This window comes from Cervus elaphus, chromosome 20 (genome assembly GCF_910594005.1).
Source record: "Cervus elaphus chromosome 20, mCerEla1.1, whole genome shotgun sequence".
Classification (NCBI taxonomy): domain Eukaryota; kingdom Metazoa; phylum Chordata; class Mammalia; order Artiodactyla; family Cervidae; genus Cervus; species Cervus elaphus.
In genome coordinates, this window is record NC_057834.1 from 83,057,626 (window position 1) to 83,078,833 (window position 21,208).

Sequence of the window (21,208 nt, forward strand, 5' to 3'; positions counted from 1 at the left end):
GTTAAACGTCTAATCTTCCTTGTTGCATAGTATTCCAAGAAGCATATGTAACATCCATATGCTATTTATTTATTTAAACTTCCCATAAAATGTAGATAATGCATCTACTAGAAAAAAATAAATTCTCCAAAATTAAGTAGACTCTTGCAGAGAAAGGTGGAAATATTTTGTCCAGAAACTTAGTGCAGTGTGGAATATATTAGAGTTATAAGAAAGCCACTTTAAGTTGATTTGGCAAACTTCAGCACTTTGCTGTTCTAAAGTCTTTCTAATAAAAGTGTTTCTTCCTTTTAACCAGAGAAATATATCAGGCTTAGAAAGCTGTGAAAAGTATTTGAAAATTGGCTATTTTTACTCATTCTTTGCTGACTTTGCCGACAAAAGTACATGTAGTCAAAGCTATGATCTTTTTGGTAGTCATGTTTGGATGTGAGAGTTGGACAATAAAGAAGACTAAGCACTGGAGAATTGATAATTTTGAATTGTGTTGCTGGAGAAGATTCTTGAGAGTCTCTTGGACTGCAAGGAGATCAAACCAGCCAATCCTAAAGGAAATCAACTCTGAATATTTATTAGAAGGACTGATTTTGAAGCTGAAGCTCCAATACTTTGGTCACCTGATGCAAAGAGCCAGTTCATAGGAAAAGACTCTGATGCTGGGAAAGATTCAGGGCAGGAGAAGGGGATGGCACAGGATGAGATGGTTGGATGGCATCACCAACACAATGGACATGAGTTTGAGAAAACTCTGAGAGATAGTGAAGGACATGGAAGCTTGATGTGCTACAGTCCATGGGATCACAAAGATTTGGACATGACTTAGTGACTGAACAACAATAACATTTTTAATATATATACATTATCATCAGAAATCTATTTTATAACTCACTCTGAAATATTCACTCTGAGAGTTTAGCTCACTTCTCTTTCTTGGTCTAAGTTATTTTCAACGTCTATTTAAGAGTGCTTGCTAAATCACTTATTAATGTTATGTCCTGTCCAACACATATATCATACTAGAAAAGCACATCATTTAAAGCTTCAATTTTCATAAAATACATGTGTGTTCTCCTTTATCAATTTTTGAAAGCTCAAATTGCAAATAAAGCCTTTTGACTTAGAAGGAGCTTAGCATTTTTTTTCCTTTGTGATCACTAGTAAATTTTTCATGTAGATATTCCAGAAGGAATTATAAATAGAAATTTAATTTTGATAAAATTTTTCAAGAATTAGATTTGGTGATCTTTTTAAATTATTTATTTATATGGATTTAACATACTTTAATATAAGACATTTTTTTGAAAAACTTTAATGTTAGTGAAAGAAGTTCTTTATAGCCATATCCAACATTCTGAAGAGTACTGAAGCAGGATTTGTTTCCTATTTGTTATCTCTTAAGTTACAAAAACATTACTATAATAATTTTATTTTCTAATTAAAATTTGCTTTATAGTGGTGTTGCATATTACCTGAGTTTCTTAAATTTTAGGTCATTTTTGCAATCCTCAATTACATTCTGGAGGCTGGGTTATACACAGATCTTTCTAATGGTTATATATAAAGCACTTGAAGCCTCTATTATTTTATAATAGGCAATGCCTGGATGAATAATGAATTGGGCTCATCTTTCTTATGTGACTCTAAAGGTCAAAGCACACCACCTGAATATTTTTATCCACTATGAATATTTCCATTTAAGAGTTTATTTAAAAGAATTTTTAAATCTTCTCATTCTGTCTTAACAGCATGATATCATACTCTACTTTTTGACTTCTCCATTTGATATGGAATAAAATTGCATCATATGGCCAAAGCACATTCGTTTAAAGTCTTCAATTTAGAAACTTTCCAGAATCAAACTGAGTCAATCTATGCTTTAAAAGTCCCACACAAAAAAAATCCTTCATAAATTACTGCATGTTTAAAGGTTTTTGATTTTAATCTAATAACTGAAATATCAAAACTATATTTTAATTCAGGTATTTTGATATCACTAACAGGTGTTTTCATTAGATTTAGGAACCCCGCAGAAAGATTTATCAGTGTCAAAATGCTAAAATTCTAAATTTAGTGCCAGAATCCCTTTCAAACAGCATTTACATTTTGATGTTTTAACCCACTTTGAATCCCCTGAGCATCTTGTCTATTTCTATTAGTAGATTCTGCTGATTTTTTTTAACTTTTCAAAGGCTCTTTAAATTATCCTAAAGTCATATATTTACCATGAGAAAGCAGGTGTCGTTTTAGAGTGTAGATGCTTAAGTTGCTCATAAAATTAATTTCCTCAGGTTGGAAGATTTTTAAACTCTAATTTGAAAACCTTAATCTGGCATTCTGAAAACACTGTATCAGCATTAAGATATAGTAAAAGTGGAAACATAACAGCATAATAAATTTAATTTATTCTGGTATGGCACAAGACTAGGGCATTTTTGCATATTCAACCATAGAGTTTTCAGAGTGAAGCACAGTGCAATGATGCCTCTGTTTGGGGGGACCGATTATTCCAGTATTGGCTTAGGGAGGTTGCCATGCTCTCTTCCATTCCATTTCCTGCCATATCAGCTCTTCATATTATGGCCTGTTCTCTGGATACACAGAGGTACTTGACATTCAATGGATGGACTCAATAGATGTTTTTAATTTATGTTAAAAAACAGGTAATTAAAAAAATAAATTTAAAATTCATATTGTTTCAGAAACTGGATTGTATTCCATCATATTCATAGCTTTCTTACTTTTATGTAATTAGAATGCAATAGCATGTTGAACAATAGAATTATACTGTACATAATTTAATATTTGGTGATTCAGAAGGCACTTTACACTATTACAGTTTCTCAAAGTCAACATTAGGCACTTTATAATACTTTTGACTGCACTGGAAAACATGGAGATATTGATTAATAGACTTAATAGACATTTCCTGTAGAAGTGTGCGTGTGTGTGCTTAGTCGTCCAGTCGTGTCTGATTCTTGTGACCCCACAGACTGTAACCTGCCAGGCTTCTCTGGTCCATGGGATTCTCCAGGCAAGAATACTGGAGTGGGTTGCCATTTCCTTCTTCAGGTGATCTTCCTGACCCAGGGATCGAACCCAGGTCTCCTGAATTGCAAGCAGACCCTTTACTGACTGAGCTACAAGGAAAACTCCCTGTAGAAGTAGCCTTATGCAATGGATTTACTATATCTTTTCCTAACATAAAGATGGTCAGAATACAGAGAAACTTGTTTATGTACATATACACTCAATATTTTTAGCTAAGCAAATTTCAGACATCTTACTTAAATGTTTCCCAAAGCAAAATGAGTACTTTTTACATCTCCTCCTACTCCTTGACTGCGGTTTGTATTTCCAAATACCTACTCTCCAAACCTCAAAATATCAGTGTCACCCTTATTTGTTTTTGTTTTCTGATCCTCTGAATCCAAATTGATTATCAAAATCTGTGTCTGATACCTCTTAAAAGACATTTGAATTTATCTTCTTGATTGTATTGCCCACTATATCTCATCAAAGTTTACTTTGACTAGTAATAATAAAAGCTGAAAGAATTGCATGTCTACTACTTTTCAGACTTTAGGTAAACCCTGAACATTCATTATTTTTTTAAATCTTTAGAACAACCTTGACTTTTATTCTCATTTAAGAGAGGTCTACCAAGAATTAGATAAGTTCGATGACTTTATCGAACTTACAGCTGGAAGCTATAAGAACTGGAAGCTGCTCAAAGTCTACACTCTGCTGCCACAATAGTCAAAGTGTTCTCTTCTCACTTAGGGTAAGATCTTGACCTGTGGCTTTGCTTTCAAACCCTTTAACACAAACCTTTCTCTCTCACTTCAGCTTCCACCCTCTAGTCTATGTACCTGAAACTCTATGACAATGACCTTTTTTCCAAACCTTGAAGTCATCAACTTACAGAGTTGTGTTACTACACATTTTTCTCACATTTCCTTTAGTCAAAATTCTATTTATTTCTCAACCATCAATAAATATATAAGTTCCAACACTGTATCCTCATAGACTTTCACAGGCGTGTCAGGTACTTGGGGTGGAGGGTGGGAGTTGAGGTGAGAAAGGAAGGATTGTGTTGAAGGGTTTGGAGATTACGCTACAGATCAGCATTTTATCCAGAACCAGAGGGGACAGTTTGGCTGTTGTGGCAGCAGACTGGAGAACTTAAGAGCAGCTTCCAATTCTAACTCTGTCAATATCTACCTCTCTGAAATTAGGCAAGTTACCAAACCTATCTAACCCTTGTTAACCCATCTCTAGAATGCAAGTGAGAGACCAAAACACTATATTTGTAACATAAATGATAGCAGTTTAATACCCACATTGAAAAGGAGCTTCTGCAAGTCAGTTAATTTGAAGAGTAAACTAATAAAATAATGAATAAAAAAATTACATATAAATGACATGCAAATACACAATAAACATGTAAAGCATTATATTTACTTGTGATAATATTACCACTTAATTGGGATAAATTTATAAAGATAAGCAGTAATTTGGTTTTCATAAGGATTGTAGAAGTACAGATCATATACTCTGTCATATGTCATTATTAAAAACTAGCAACCCCCTCCACAATTTCAGCTGCACAGGTTTTTCTCTGACCACCATCTTTCTAATTTACTTTTTCTAGTTTCAACTCCTATTGCATTATTAATGACAGTGTAAATTGGAATATTATTGAAGGATATATAGAGTCTAGTAACATACCTTTTGATAGAGTAATTCCTTGCTTATGTGTATTGTACACACACACACACTTTACACGTTTGAATCAGGATCCAGACTACCACTCCCATATCATGTAATTTCCTATTACTATTCCTCTTTCTTCCTTATTGTGCATCTTTCATATTATTCTTCTTGCTGTCACTTAAACAAAGCACTTTCATTTCTCTGGGTCTTTATATTTGTAATTACTTTGCCTGGAACTATCTTCCTCCAGTTATTTACAAAATTCACTTCATCATTTTATTCAGGTAATTTATTCAATTATTGCCTTCCTAAAGAGCCTTTGCTAGATATTTTATATAAAATAGCACCCCTGTTACTCTTAATCCTCCTCTTTTAGTTTATTAACAATTAATATTATTTTTATCCAGCTAACTGTTCTCTGTTTCCTTTATTTGAATTAAGTTTTACAAAGTAAGAAGAGAACTTTGGTGAGACCTGAATCTTTAGTACCTCTACGAATGCATAATATGTAATAGACATTCAATGAATATTTGTTAACCAAATGAGCAAATTCTTAGGCTTTTTTGCTTTCACTGACTGGGATTAAAAGAGAAAAATCAGATACCCCTCTTCCCTACTTATACTTGACACCATCATGTGCCTTGAATCCACCAGAATTTAATTTTTTCCTCCTTATCCTAACCTGGTTTCCAAGGCATCTCTCATTTCCCAAACTCTAATCTTCATAATGCTCAGACCCCCCATATTCACTTCCTTTTTCATACTTTTCCATCTTCCAGTAGTCTTCCACTGTGTTCTCTGGAATTCACAGTTGAGTCTTAGATAAAATTCTTGCATGTACAGCCTCTTTTTTTTTATTGTTTAATTTGCTCTCTTTATCTACTAAAAGTTGGCTCTCTCCCAAAGGTTCTGATTTTTCTGCAAGCCTGTCTGAGGAGGGCTGTTTTTACTCCATCTTTGGAATATCTTTCTATTATTGGAACTGGGCTGGGATAGGTGCCTTGCATTGTTTTTCAATACAACTTTTAAACTGCTCTCTCTTTCCTCCTCCTTAAAAATTTCCAATTCTGAATCTCCTGTTATTTAATTGTACCATGAAGGATCCCTTATTGTTACATTATCCTTATATTTTCAGACCTATCCTCTTGGTTTCCAGACTTTCAGCTCTGACCCCTTCTCTCTCCAACACAAGTTCTGCTTTAATTCTTATCAATTTCAATATTTCAGATAAATAATTCTTCTGACATCCTAAATTCTCTGGTCCTTGAATTTAATCTTCCTATGATCTTGTCCTCCACTTGCCTTGTTTTTGTGCAGTTGCTCAGTTGGGTCCAACTCTTTGTGACCCTGTGGGTTGCAGCACTCCAGGCTTCCCTGTAATCCACCATCTCCCAGAGCTTGCTCAAACTCTACAAACATTGAGTCAGTGATGCCATCAAACCATCTTGTCATCCTCTGTCCTTCAAACTTTCTACTACTAGAAGTAATCTATCTACTCCTACCTTCAAACTTTCACAGCAACAGGGTCTTCACATCCAATGACCAAAGTACTGGAGCTTCACCCTCAGCATCAATTCTTCCAATGAATATTCAGGTTTGATTTCCTTTAGGATTGACTGGTTTGATCTCCTTGAAGTCCAAGGGACTCTCAAGAGTCTTCTGCAAAACCACAGTTCATTAGCATCAATTCTTTGGTGCTCAGCCTTCTTTATGGTCCAACTCTCACATCCATACATGACTACTGGAAAACCATAGCTTTGACTATAAGGACCTTTGCCTTAGGTATCCCATCATGTGTCATTATCAAAAACTATAAGCTGCCCATAATTTCAGTTCCACATATTCCCCTTCAACAACCATATTTCTAATTTATTTTTCTAGTTTTAAGCAGAAAAAAATTATTTAATTTCACTGGGAAATCCAACCAATTTCTTCAACAAACTTTTCACTGTCTCACTCTTTGATGTTCTCATTCTTCTCCTTTGTGGTTGTCCAGTTGCTCAGGCCTGTCCAACTTTTTGTGACCCCATGGACTGCAGCACACCAGGCTTCCCTGTCCTTTACCATCTCCCAGAGCTTGCACAGACTTGGGTCCACTGAGTCAGTGATACCATCTAACCATCTCATCGCTTTTGTCCCCTTCTCTTCCTGCCTTTTATTTTTTCTCAGCATCAGGGTTATTTCTAGTGAGTCAGCTCTTCTCATCAGGAGGCCAAAGTATTGGAGTTTCAGCTTCAGCATCAGTCCTTCCAATGAATATTCAGGACTGATTTTCTTTAGGATTGACTAGTTTGATCTCCTTGCAGCCCAAGGGACTCTCGAGAGTCTTCTCCAACACCACAGTTCAAATGCATCAATTCTTTGGCACTCAGCCTTCTTTATGGTCCAACTCTTGCATCCATATATGACAACTGGCAAAACCATAGCTTTGACTAGACAGACCTTTGCAAGTAATGTCTCTGCTTTTTAATATGCTGTCTAGGTTTGTCACAGATTTTCTTCCAAGGAACATGAGTCTTAATTTCATGGATGCAGTCATCACCTGCAGTGATTTTGGAGACCAAGAAAATAAAGTCTGTCACTGTTTCCACTGTTTCCCCATCTATTTGCCATGAAGTGATGGGACCAGATGCCATGACCTTAGTTTTTTGAAAGTTGAGCTTCAAGCCAGCTTTGTCACTCTCCTTTTTCACCTTCATCAGTAGGCTCTTTAGTTCCTCTTCACTTTAGGCCATAAGGGTGGTATCATCTGAGTATCTGAAGTTATTGATATTTCTCCCAGCAATCTTGATTCTAGCTTGTGCTTCATCTAGCCCAGTATTTCACATGATGTGCTCTGTGTATAAGTTAAATAAGCAGGGTGACAATATACAGTCTTGACATGCTCTTTTCCTAATTTCAAACCAGTCTGTTGTTCCATGTCCAATTCTAACTATTGCTTCTTGACCTGCACACAGGTTTTGCAGGAGGCAGGTAAGATCTCATCTCTTTAAGAATTTTCCACTGTTTGTTGTGATCCACATAGTCAAAGGCTTTAGTGTGGTCAATGAAGGAGACCACAAGGCTTTTCTGGACCTCTCTTGCTTTTTCTATAATCCAACAGATGTTGGCAATTTGATCTCTGGTTCCTCTGCCTTTCCTACATATCACTTGCATATCTGAAAGTTCTTGGTTCACGTACTATTGAAGTCTAACTTGGAGGATTTTAAGCATAACCTTGCTAGCATGTGAAATGAGTGCAATTGCGCGGTAGTTTGAACATCATTGGCATTGCTCTTCTTTGGGATTAGAATGAAAACTAACCTTTTCCAGTCTTGTGGCCACTGCTGAGTTTTCTAAATTTGCTGGCATAATGAATGCAGCACTTTCACAGAATCATATTTTAGGATTTGTAGTAGCTCACCTGGAATTCCATCACCTCCACTAGCTTTGTTCATAGTGATGCTTCCTAAGGCCCACTTGACTTTGCACTCCAGGATATCTGGCTCCAGGTGAGTGATCACACCCTCATGGTTATCTTGGTCATTAAGCTGTTTTTGTATAGTTCTTCTGTGTATTCTTGCCACCTTTTCTTAATACCTTCTGCTTCTGTTAGGTCCATACCATTTCTGTCCTTAATTGTGCCTGCCTTTGCATGAAATGTTCCCTTGGTGTCTCTAATTTTCTTGAAGAGATCTCTAGACTTTCCCCTTCTATTGTTTTCCTCTATATATTTGCATTGATCACTGAAGAAAGCGTTCTTATCTCTCCTTGCTATTATTTGGAACTTTGCATTCAAATGGGTATATCTTTCCTTTTCTCCTTTGCCTTTCGCTTCTCTTCTTTTCTCAGCTATTTGTAAGGCCTCCTCAGACAACCATTTTCCCTTTTTGCCTCATTCTTCTCCTTACCCAACTTAAATTCCATGGGCAGTCTATCAACTCACCTCCTGATACAAACCATTAACTGCCTGTCTGATTTTTAACTGTTTCTTTCTGTTTGTCAAGATCACAAATTGATTAAATCCAGATCACCATTCTCTATGCCCACAATTCTGCCTGTAGATGTAAGTAGCGAAAAATATGCAACCATCGTTACTCATAACCACAAACCTCATGAGAGTTCTTCATGTTTTCAAGCAATCATACGATTACATTAATACTCCACTCTTCTATTTCAATTTCACATCTTCTTGTCCTTCTTTGTACTTATATCTCCTCACCTATCCTCACCTTCAACCTGATGACTGTATTCAGTTTCTTCAATTTCATGAAGCAAATTGAAATGATGAAAAAAGAACATCATAGACTCTCACTGCTACATTTGCTCCCTTAGCTCGCAAGAGCCCATGCTCTCTGCTGTGTGTCCACCTTGTTGCCAGAGTTGAACTGTTTTTACTACTAACTAAAGCAATTCCACATGTATTCTGTATTCCAGCAGCTCCTGCTTACCCAAAATGTTTTCCCAGAAAGTCTCCTCTCTCTCCTCCTTTTCTCTTCCCATCTCTCCACATGTCTACTGGTTCAGTCTCATCTGCTTAGAAACAAGCATCTGACTTTTTTTTTTTTTCTCCTCTCTTTTATCTTCACACTCTTGTCTGGGCTCTGTAACCTTCTTCCTGGATTACTACAAGGCTTCCTAATGGGTCTTCTTACATCTACCTGCTCCTTGTTCCCCATACAGTTTGTTCTTATCACACTAGTCAAAAAGAACTTTTTTAAAACATATCAAGTCATAATGAATGCCCCCCTCTTCTAAAATCCTCACTGAATCCCCATGTCACTCAGAATAAACCTTCAAATTCTTACATGTTCTACAAGTTCTCATGTCACTTAGCATCCCCATTCCCATCAACCAGCAACCTCTCTGACCTTCCTGCCCACTTCTCACCTCATGGCCCACTCTGCTCCCACCACAACTGTCTACTGCTTTTCTTTTAATGCCTCTTTTACATTTCCTCATCAGGACCTTTGAACGTGTTACTCCCATACTGTAGGTGATCTTCCACCAAGTTAACTTCACCATTTTATTCAAGTCTTTTCCAAGTCTCACCTCTCCAACTAGTCCTGCCCTGACCACCTTATTTACAATTGTAACCACATTCTCTTTTCCTATAGTGTATATCCTTTTTCTTGCTCTGCTTTTTTTTTTCCCATAGGACTTGACACTTTATAACACATTATGTATTTACTTTTAACCATTTCTGTTTTTTAAACATATATGTCTATCAATTAATTTTAACCTCCAGAAGGGCAAGAACCTTTGACTTTTTTTTCCACTGATGAATCACAAACAAAAATGAGAGCAACAACCTATAAAATAGTAAGCATGTAGTTGTCATCAATTAATAGTTACCTATTGAGTAAATATGTGGTGACTCAGATGGTTCAGAATCTACCTGCAATGCAGGAGACCTGGGTTCAATCCCTGGGTTGGGAAGATCCCTTGGAGAAGGGAATGTCTACCCACTCCAGCATTCCTATCTGGAGAATCCCATGGACAGAGACCTGGTTGGCTACAGTCCATGGGGTTGCAAAGAGTCAGATACGATGTGAGACTAACACACACACATTGAGTAAATATATTTGTACAAAAAATATATATATAGACATTCAGTGCATCCTTTTTTTTTAACCAAAAATAAGTGGGCAATATTATTAAAGGAGTGGTTAAAGAAGGTCTTATTTATTATGCAAAAATTATGCTATTAGAAAATCTGACTTGGAAAAATTCCCAGACTTCAAATAAACTTAAAAAATAAAATAAAACATAGAATAAGATTCCATCTACATATTAAAATAGTACATGTACATTTCTCTCTCTATATATATATATACTTGTATATGTATGTATGTATATAGAAACACCACAGTGGTTTGTAACAGTGAATATATTTAGCAGGAGAGGAGGTTTGATGAGGTAAACAGAGAAGGGCAAATATGGAATTTTTAATTGATTTTAAATTGTTTGAATTCTTAAACTGACATTCATCTATAGTCTTTATAAACTTTGAAAATGAGAACCTTAGGGCAAAGGCAAAATAATATAAGAAAAGCAAAATGAAATCAAGAGTGAAATACCCCAAATATGCATGCAAAATTCTCTACACTTTATAAACGTGGGTCATAAGCTTTACTCTGATATTTTCTGCCAACAATGACCAGTTAAATCATGGTGTCAACATGATTAAAAACAAACTAATTATTCAGGAGTTACACACCATTCCGGGGACTAGTACCTGAAGAAAATATTCTAGCCTGAATGTCTCCTGAGTGATGTGTGAGCAGCAACTTTATCACTATTTTATAGTAGCTTCAATGCATTTTATAGAGTTTTTCCTTTTTGAATGTTTTATGGAGACTGCCAAAGCACAGCTTGGCAATACCAATCTTGTAGGCCTCGAGGGCTTGTAGGAGGAGGCTGGCAATAGGCCACCAAACAATGTGATCAAGAAACTTGGCTTCTGTCAAGTCGTTAATTCCAAGAACCGCATTTAGGTGAGAAGAAGGGGGAAATTGGGAAACGCTGGTTAAAGGGTACGAAGTTTCAGTTATGCTAGGTGAAAAAAATTCTGGAAATTAAATGAACATGATGACTACAGTTAAGGATAGGTATGATATGCTTAAAGAGGGTAATTCTTAAGTGTTCCTACCACACACAAACACAAAAAAAGAGCTATATTTAGAGTATCTTAATCTATGGCTGTTATTTTGTTTTCTGCAAAAGTAGTCCTTAGTCAAATATTTGAGAAACATCTGTATAAACCTAAGTTAAGTGCTTCTTAAAAATACATAAATACTCAAATATACACTGTAAACATACAAAAAGCATTGAAATCTTTGCATGAGATAAGGGCAAAGTTAAGTCAGGAACTCAATTTTTGAAAGAGTACCTTCCAGGATTTTTGTTTGAACGCAACACACTTTGGATAAATGACATGAATGCATGGCCCCTCCTGTTAAAGGAGTTGCTACCAATAGGATTTTGTTGTCATTGTTCTTTGTCAGTTACCTTTCAGTTCAGACTATTGAGTAACAGGCCTTCTTTTGATCCTATATTTGATTTGAAGCTCTATTTTTGTATTTATATTCTTGCTGAGTCTGACTTTTCTTCAACAGCTTTCCACTTTGGATATTTATCAAGAACAGATTTTATTATTTGGCACCTAATATTGCCAGTGCCTAGAACAGTGTTTATTGAATATTTGTTGAAAGAAAAACTTAAAGAATATGTTCACAGGAAGAACAGAATTTCATGAACCATTATTTATAGCTCTAAGGTAATTTTCCATGTTCCAAATCTTTCCATGTATAGAAGGTCAAATGACATTTTTCATTGCTGTTTTTTACTGGAGTTATACCAATCGAATGTGGCAGTGATAATGCTGGTTAGAAACTCTGATAATAGCTATAAATTTCTTTACTAATGGTTAAAAACAAGTTATTAAATATAGCTTGCCTAACAGGGAAAATCTTTTAAAATATGATATCTGACAAAGAAAATTAAAATAGTTCTTGGTGGAATAAAGTTGAAAACTAGTTTAATTCCTGCTTTACAGAACAGGAAACTAAGGCTATTGGGGTAAAGCAGATTTGTCCACTCTGGCATGAAACCTTGAGAGCAATGTAGGCATTAAAATTCACATTTCATAAATTTTGTGCCACAGAGCCATTTTCTCCCCTCCTTTCAAGATCTTTCTCTTTGCAGATTTCATCCTAACATTTCTCATTCTCCCTGTGTTATACTTTTTATTTCATTTACATAGCATGTGACATTCTTTGCAAGTATCAAGGGCTCTGCTATTTCAGAGCTGGAAGGCGCTGAGTGCTGGCCATTGAGAAAGCTGCATTTTCAGTCATTTATTGATGGGAAGCATGGTTTCTGACAGAGCCGATTCCCAGTGATGGGGCAGACTGGCTGAAAACTGGTAAGAGGACTCTGCAACAGCTCTGGGGCCAAATCAAGGCCACAGGCCATATGTCTAGCTCCTCTGTCATAAACAGACGACCAAGAGTACACATTCCCAGGTGTAATGTCACTGGGATCTTGTTTGCAAGCATATAAACTAATGACATTCAATTATGTTCAGAGGCAATGTTGTCAAAGCCACCAAGGAAACAATTTACTGCTCTTACACAGTGTGTGATTCAGAGTGCGTTAGCGGGTTTTCACTGCGTGGTTGTCAATATGCTTCTGAAGAGGTGCTTTTGCAGCTTCTTGTATAGGCATGATTCATACACTTAGATAACGTGTATAATTATGATGATGTAGAGGGTTATTTCAGAATCAGCTTGGGTGAAAAATATTTTGCATATATTAAAATCAGCTCATTTCTTAGTAGGCATCGTCCAGTTAAAAGTAGCCATTCCTATCCCCAGGGCATCTTCCCGACCCAGGGATTGAACCTGGGTCTCCTGCATTGCCGGTGGGTTCTTTACTGTCTGAGCCATGAAGGAAACCCCAATGAAAGGAATAAAGGCAAGGTTTCTCAAACAAGTGGAGTGAAATTATCTGTTAACACCAGTTGGTGGAAAACTGATGAAAGGCTTAAAATCTTGGCTCCATAAAATTCCATTCTTGCTTAACAGTATCACATTTTCTCATGTGGAGAAAAAATCTCTCTGATTTACATTAAAATGGGTGTATAGAACAAGCAATAATATTTAACTTTACAAGAGGCCACCTGCTGCTGCTGCTGCTAAGTCACTTCAGCTGTGTTCGACTCTGCGACCCCCATAGACGGCAGCCCACCAGGCTCCTCCATCCATGGGATTTTCCAGTCAAGAGTACTGGAGTGGGGTGCTTTGGCCTTCTCTGAAGAGGCCACCCAATACTCTTCTAATGTTCTCGGAAGAAATGATGTAGAATTTTAAAGGGCTAATTGCTAGACTGACACCATTACTAATGCTAAAAAGAAACACCTAGAGTATTGGATCAGAGAGAAGAACTTCACACAAAACATTGTAACAACAACAACAATGCTATTTACATTGGCATTTTTACTTACACTGTGCATAAACATGAATTATGTATTTTAATTTGTGTATATTAAGTAAAATGCAGACCAGGTATTGGGGGGAGCAACTACAGAGGGGACATGTCATTATTACCACCATTTTTATCATTCTCATTTCACAGATTTCAGAACTGAGATTCAGAGAAGTTAAATAAGTTATCCAAGATCATATCCCAATAGCACTAAAATCAAAAGTAGATATAGCATGAGTTTTCTGATTTCTAGGGCAGAGTGTTTTCTCCCATAAAATAGTATCTTTCCTATCCAGAGATGAAAGGTCTGTTTTGTAGCTGTAACTGCTATAGGTGTCAGAAAAGGGTAAAGATCAAGAAAAGCAGGAAGTAGCTAAATAATAGAAGCCTAGAAAGTTGAACTACAGATGGTGTTCAGATGACAGAAGAAAATGAAGGAAATTCTCAGTAAAGCAACAACATGGATAAATGGTTAGAAGACAAGCACTTATTAATTGATTTAATTAATATTAAGCACAAATAGCCCCCAAGTAATGTGCTGGGCTTCCCAGGTGGCTCAGTGGGTAAAGAATCCACTTGCAATGCAGGAGAAAAGCAGGAGACACGGGTTCGATCCCTGGAAAGAGAAGATCCCCCCAGAGGAGAGCATGGCAACCCACTCCAATATTATTTATTTTGTTTTTTAGGGTTCCAGTTGCTCTACATTTTACCAGTACTTTTCTTGTTTTTGATAATAGTTATCCTAATGGATATGGGCTTCCCTGGTGACTCACATGGCAAAAAATCCACCTATAATGCGGGAGACCCGGGTTTGATCCCTGAGTTGGGAAGATCCCCTAGAGGAGGGCATGGCAACCCACTCAAGTGTTCCTGCCCAGAGAATCCCCATGAACAGAGGAACCTGGAGGGCTGCAGTCCCTGGGGCCACAAAGACTGGGACACGACTGAAAGACCAAGCACATCCTAATGGATATGAAGTGGTATCTCATTGTGGTTTTGATTTGCATTTCTCTAACAATTAGTAATATTGAGCATATATATGTGCATACTAATGACCATCTGTATACCTTCTTTGTAACTGAACACTTTTCTAGTCTAGCCCTCTGTCCACTCATCCCCAATTACTGATCTCCTTTTTGTCACTGTACTCTATTTGCATTTTATATGAGCAAAATCATTCAGTTGCTGCTGCTGCTGCTGCTAAGTCGCTTCAGTCGTGTCTGACTCTGTGAGGCCCCATAGATGGCAGCCCACCAGACTCCCCCATCCCTGGGACTCTCCAGGCAAGAACACTGGAGTGGGTTGCCATTGCCTTCTCCAAACCACTCCAATATTCTTGCCTAGAGAATCCCATGGACAGAAGAGCCCTGCTCGCTACATGGGGTCTTGAAGAGTTTGCCATGACTGAAATAACTGAGTACACAGTGTTTGAGGTACAGTGATTCAGCGTTGAGCAAAAGAGGCAAGATCTCTAACCTCATGGAGCCTATCTTGTAGGTGGAGTAAGACAGACTACAAACAAACAAATTTTAAAAATCAAGTGTTAACTTCTATCAAGAAGAGTGTGTATGTGTGAGAGAGAGTCACGTCTGATTCTTTGCTGCCCCATGAACTGTAGCCCACCAGGCTTCTCTGTTCATGGGATTTTCCAGGTAAGAATACTGAAGGGCATAGCCATCCTCTTAGATAGAATAAACAGGTAGAGAGTGGTAGAGGGAAGGAATAGAGCAGACTCCTGAATGGTAAAGAATATTCAGGTACGCAGATATTTGTGGGAAGCATTTCCTAGTTGATAAGACCAGCAACGCAGCCCAGGGCCATTAGAGAGAGGCTTGCAGACTATAGTTAAAAGCAAAAAATTTTTTGAAGTCTGATAAGCCAGTAAAAAGTTCTGATTTATGGTTTTTTAAAAGAAGATCATTCTTGGGGTGACTTTCCTGGTGAACCAATGATTAAGACTGTACTCCTAATGCAGAGGATCCTGGTTCAATCCCTGGTCAGGGAACTAAGATCCCATATGCCACAGGGTGTGGCAAAAAAAAAAAAAAAGGAAATCATTCTGCTTGACTCACAAGTGCAGAGGACATTCTGAATGAGAGCAGGGAGCTCAGCTGGGGTTTGTCAGCATCACCAAGAGAGGGACTTGCACTGTGATGACAGATATGAGGATGCTGCTAAGTGATCAATTTGGGATGTATTTTGAAGGCAGCACTGATAGGCCCCAAGTGGTTTTAGATGGTTTAGATGAAGTTGGAAATGTTTTCTGTAGGGAAGAGACTGAAGTGAGAGGTCCAAACTACCTTCTGAATTTTTGATTTGAGGATTTGAACAGGTGAGATGAAGACTATGAATGTGTTATATGCAGTCAAGGACACGAAGCTGCTCATGGCAATCTAGTGGGTGTATATGCTGAAGAAGTTAGGAACAAAGGCTTGGTTTTATTTAAGGCTGTGTTTTTAATGTTGCTGGATTGTTCTAGGCTGACCGTGATGGGGCGTGGCCAGAACTGAAAGGAGGGAGACCTGAAATTTACCCAGAACTTCTAAAGCAGAATGCCAGCCTCTCTGACACTTGTTTTTGTTGTTTACAAATGAGAAGGTAAGCCCGATTGATAGTGTTAAACTTTTGATACATTCTGGACTCCTTTTAGGTATCTAATGATTTCCAGTCACTCTCCAGAAAAATAGTTGCCGATTTGTTTAAAATCTCCACAAGGAGATTGGTAACTAAAGGAATCTTTGGTCACTAAACATTATCAGACATTCCTCTAATTTGAGATGTACCATTCTATACAATATCAGAATAAACTACAAATGCAAAACGATATATGACTGTGGTGGTGTGGTAGACAGCTCTGCCTGATATGTGGCCCGGTAAAGGCGCTCATCCTTGTAGCTACAACATTAGGAACATTCAGCCTCCTTATTCACAGCTTAGTGAGAGAAAGAATAAAAAATCAAACCGGAAATGACAGCCATCTCTTCTGAGCATGTGTTGTTTAGCCAGATCTAATTATCTTGCTCATAGGGGATTAGAATGGAAAATTAGGAAGTCAGGAGATACCCAGAGTAACAGGCAAGTTGCTCTTGGAGTACAAAATGAAGCAGGGCTAAGGTTGATAGAGTCTTGTCATAAGAACATGCTGGTCATAAAAAACATCATTTTCCAACAACCCAAGATGACTCTACACCTAGACATCACCAGATGGTCAATACCAAAATCAGATTGATTGTGTTCCTTGTAGTCCAGTATGGAAAAGCTCTATATAGTCATCAAAAACAGCATCTGGAGCTGACTGTGGCTCAGATCATCAGCTCCTTGTTGCAAAATCCAAGCTTAGATGAAAGAAAGCAGGGAAAACTACTAGGCCATTCAGGTATGACCTATATCAAATACCTTATGATTATACCATGGAGGTGACAAACAGATTCAAGAGATTAGTTCTGATAGACAGAGCGCCTGAAGAACTATGGATGGGGGTCCATAACACTGTATCAGAGGCAGTGACCAAAACCATCTCAAAGAAAAATATTTATAAGAAGGCAAAGTGGTTGTCTAAGGAGGCTTTAAAGATGCTGAGGAAAGAAGAGAAGTGGATGGCAAGGGAGAAAGGGAAAGATATACCTAACCGAATGCAGAGTTGCAGAGAATAGCAAGGAGAAAGAAGCAAGAATACTGGAGTGGGTTGCCATTTCCTTCTCCAGGGGATCTTCCCGATACAGGGATTAAACCCAGGTTTCCTGCATTGTAAGCAGATGCTTTACTATCTGAGCTACTAGGGAAGCCCAAGGAGCGATAAGAAGGTCTTAAGTGAACACTGCAAGAAATAGATGAAATCAATAGAATGAAAAAGACTAGAAATCTCCAAGAAAGTTGAAGATATCAAGGGAAAATTTCATAGGAAGATGGGCACAATAAAGGGTAGAAACAGCAAGGACCTAACCAAAGCAGAAGAGACTAAGAAGAGGTGGCAATAATACACAGAAAAACTATACAGAAAAGATGTTACTGACTGGGATAACCATGATGGTGTGGTTGCTCACCTAGAGCCAGACATCCTGGAGTATGAAGTCAAGTGGGCCGTAGGAAGCATTACTAACAGTAAAGCTAGTGGAGGTGATGGAATTTCAGCTAAGCTATTTAAAAATCCTATTAGATGATCCTATGAAAGTGCTGCACTCAATATACCAGCAGATTTGGAAAACTCAGCAGTAGCCACAGGACTGTAAAAGGTCAGTTTTCATTTCAATCCCAAAGAAGGACAATGCCAAAGAATGTTCAAATTACCATACAATTGCACTCATTTTACATGCTAGCAAAGTACTGCTCAAAATCCTTCAAGTGAGGCTTCAATAGTTTGAGAACTGAGAACTTACAGATGCACAAGCTGGGCTTCAAAGTGGTAGAGAAGGAACTAAAGATCAAATTCCCAACATTTGTTAAATCATAGACAAAGCAAGGGAACTCCAGAAAAATTTTTCTTCATTGACTATACTAAAGCCTTGACTGCATTGATCACAACAAACTGGAAAATTCTTAGAGAGATGGAAATACCAGACCACCTTACCTCCCTCCTGAGAAACCTGTATATAGGACAAGAAGCAGCAGTTAGAACCTTACATGGAAGGACTGATTGGTTCAAAATTGGGAAAAGAGTATGTTAAGGCTATATATTGTCACCCTGATTATTTAACTTACATGCAGAGTATATCATGCAAAATGCTAGGCTGGATGAATCATAAACTGATTCTAGGATAAATATCAACAATCTTAGATATGCAGATAAAACCAATAGAAGAAAGTGAAGAGGAACTAAATAGCCTCTTCACGAGGGTGAAAGAGGAAAGTGGAAAAGCTGGCTTGAAACTCAACAGTAAAAAAAGTATGATCATAACATTAGGCCCCATCATTTCATGCAAACAGAAGGGGAAAAACTGGAAACAGTGTCAGAATTTATTTTCGTGGACTCAAAAATCACTGCAGATGGTGACTGAAGCCATGAAATTAAAAAGACACTTTCTCCTTGGAAAGAAAGCTATGACAAACGTAGACAGCATATTAAAAAGCAGAGATATCACATTCCCAACAAAGATTTGAACGGTCAAAGCTATGGTTTTTCCAGTAGTCATGTATGGATATGAGAATTAGACCATAAAAAGGCTGAGTGCTAAAGAACTGATGCTTTCAAATTATGGTGCTTAAGAATGCTCTTGAGAGTCCCTTGGACTGCAAGGAGATCTAACCAGTCAATCGCAAAGAAAATCAACCCTGAATACTCATTGGAAGGCCTGTTTCTGAACACTGAAGCTCCAGTACTTTGGTCACCTGATGGGGAGAGGTCATTTATTGGAAAAGACTGATGCTTGGACAAATTGAAGGCAAAATAAGAATGGTGCAGCAGAGGATGAGATGGCTATATAGCATCGCCAACTCAATGGACAAGAATTTGAGCAAACCCCTGGAGATAGTGGAGGACAGAGGTGCCTGGTGTGCTGCAGTTCATGGGGTCACAGAGTCATATACAACTTAGCAACTGAACAACAGCAATTTTCTAGCACCTGGATCCCAGTTACAAGTGAAATAGAAAATCTTGGAGAGCATGGTTGGCAGACATTATGTTCTCTTTAATACATATGTTCTCCTTGCACAGATGTTTCATAACTCGGATAGAAACTTTTGGTTAAATAAGTACTATCTTGTTGTTGTCTCGTAGCTAATTCATGTCTGACTGTAACTGCCAGGCTTCTCTGTCCATGGGATTTCCCAGATAAGAATACTGAAGTGGGTTGCCATTTCCTTCTCCAGTGGATCTTCCCAACCCAGAGACTGAATCTATGTCTCTTGTGTCTCCTGCATTGGCAGGGAGATTCTTTATCACTGTGAAACCTGGGAACACGTAAGTAAATGCAGACTTATATAAATAATGGAATACTGTGAAGCTGTCAAATTATTTATGAAAATCTCACAGAACACATAAATACAAAATATCAAAATACAGAAGAGTGTGGATAGTATGTGGCCACTGGTGTAAGAAAGAACAGAATTAAGAATTTATGTTTTTAACTGTTTGTGTTGTATAGAAAATACGTGAAGGATAAACTTAAGCAACTGGTAGAAACAATTACCTGGTCATGGTGATGGAGATCATGGATGAGAAAAGCAAAAGAAAGAGTGAGAGTAAGACTTCTGACTGTAATTCATTTTATATTGTTTTGATTTTTAAATATATGAATAGAGTGCCAACTCAAACTACTAAAAACTGATTTTAAAAGTAGGGTATAAGAAACAAGTTCTCAACACACCTCTGATCCTTATTCCCAGTGATGAGGGGCATCAAATCATCAGCAGCTAATTCCAGAGCACCCATTGTTAAAAATGACAGCATCCAGTGGAGTAGGATACTGAGGATCACCAATTAGTTCAAGCATGGCTTCATTGCAGCATTACATGCAAAGTGTCATGTGTTATTGCTCACTTAATAAACCTCACTTCATCACATGGATTAACAAAGATAAAGTAGCTAAATATTGCCTGAGATTTCCTGTATATACATGATATTTTCATTTGTCAGGAAGAGAAGGAAAACTTAGTAATAGATTGGTGGATTTTCTGCTCCTCTTATTATAATGTTTTATGTTAGTTGCTCAGTCATGTCCAACTCTTTGTGACTCCATGAACTGGAGCCCATTAGGATTCTCTGTCCATGGAATTCTCCAGATAAGAATACTGGAGTGGGTGGCCATTCCCTTCCTCAGGGAATCTTCCTGACCCAGGGATCGAACAGGGTCTCCTGCATTACAGACAGATTCTTTACCATCTGAGCCACCAGGGAAGCCCCTCTTATTATAATGCTGACATATAACTCTATAGGAGTTTGGGGGTTATAATTTGATATAACTTTAAATTTACAAAATTACTGATCTGCATGAACAAATTTTCCAAGGAAAATAGTTTCTACTGATAATTTAAATTTGTATACTATTCCAAGTTGATAGGCATGAAACTCATTATCATGGTAATATTTTTATTATTCATACTTTATAAGTTTCACAGTAATAACAATATGAAATTATAGTAAAGAATATAAGATGTTGAACTAAACAGATATGGATTTAATTTCTACCTCTGCTAGTTATGATTCTATGGGCTTTTTGCTTCATCTTCCAAGAATTTTCACTTCCTCCCACCTATAAAGTGGGAATAATATTAACTACTTTATTTGGTGGTTGTGAGAATTGAGCTTAAGTTTTTAAAATATTTAGGATAAAATCTGGCAGAAAAAAGCATGCTCTGTAGGTGGTTGCTATTATTACTATTGCACATTGGCTAGCTAGTCATAATTTAGCCAAATTTATTTAGAGTTAATCCTACAAATGTTTTAGAAATGAATCCGATATTATTTGTTTCACCAAAGTTATGGTGAGATTTAGGGAAGATAACAATTTCTTTTTACTCATTATAATGTAAGACAAACAGTTTAAAGATAAGGAAGGACATGCTGAAGAAGCATAAGGTATAGAAAACAACT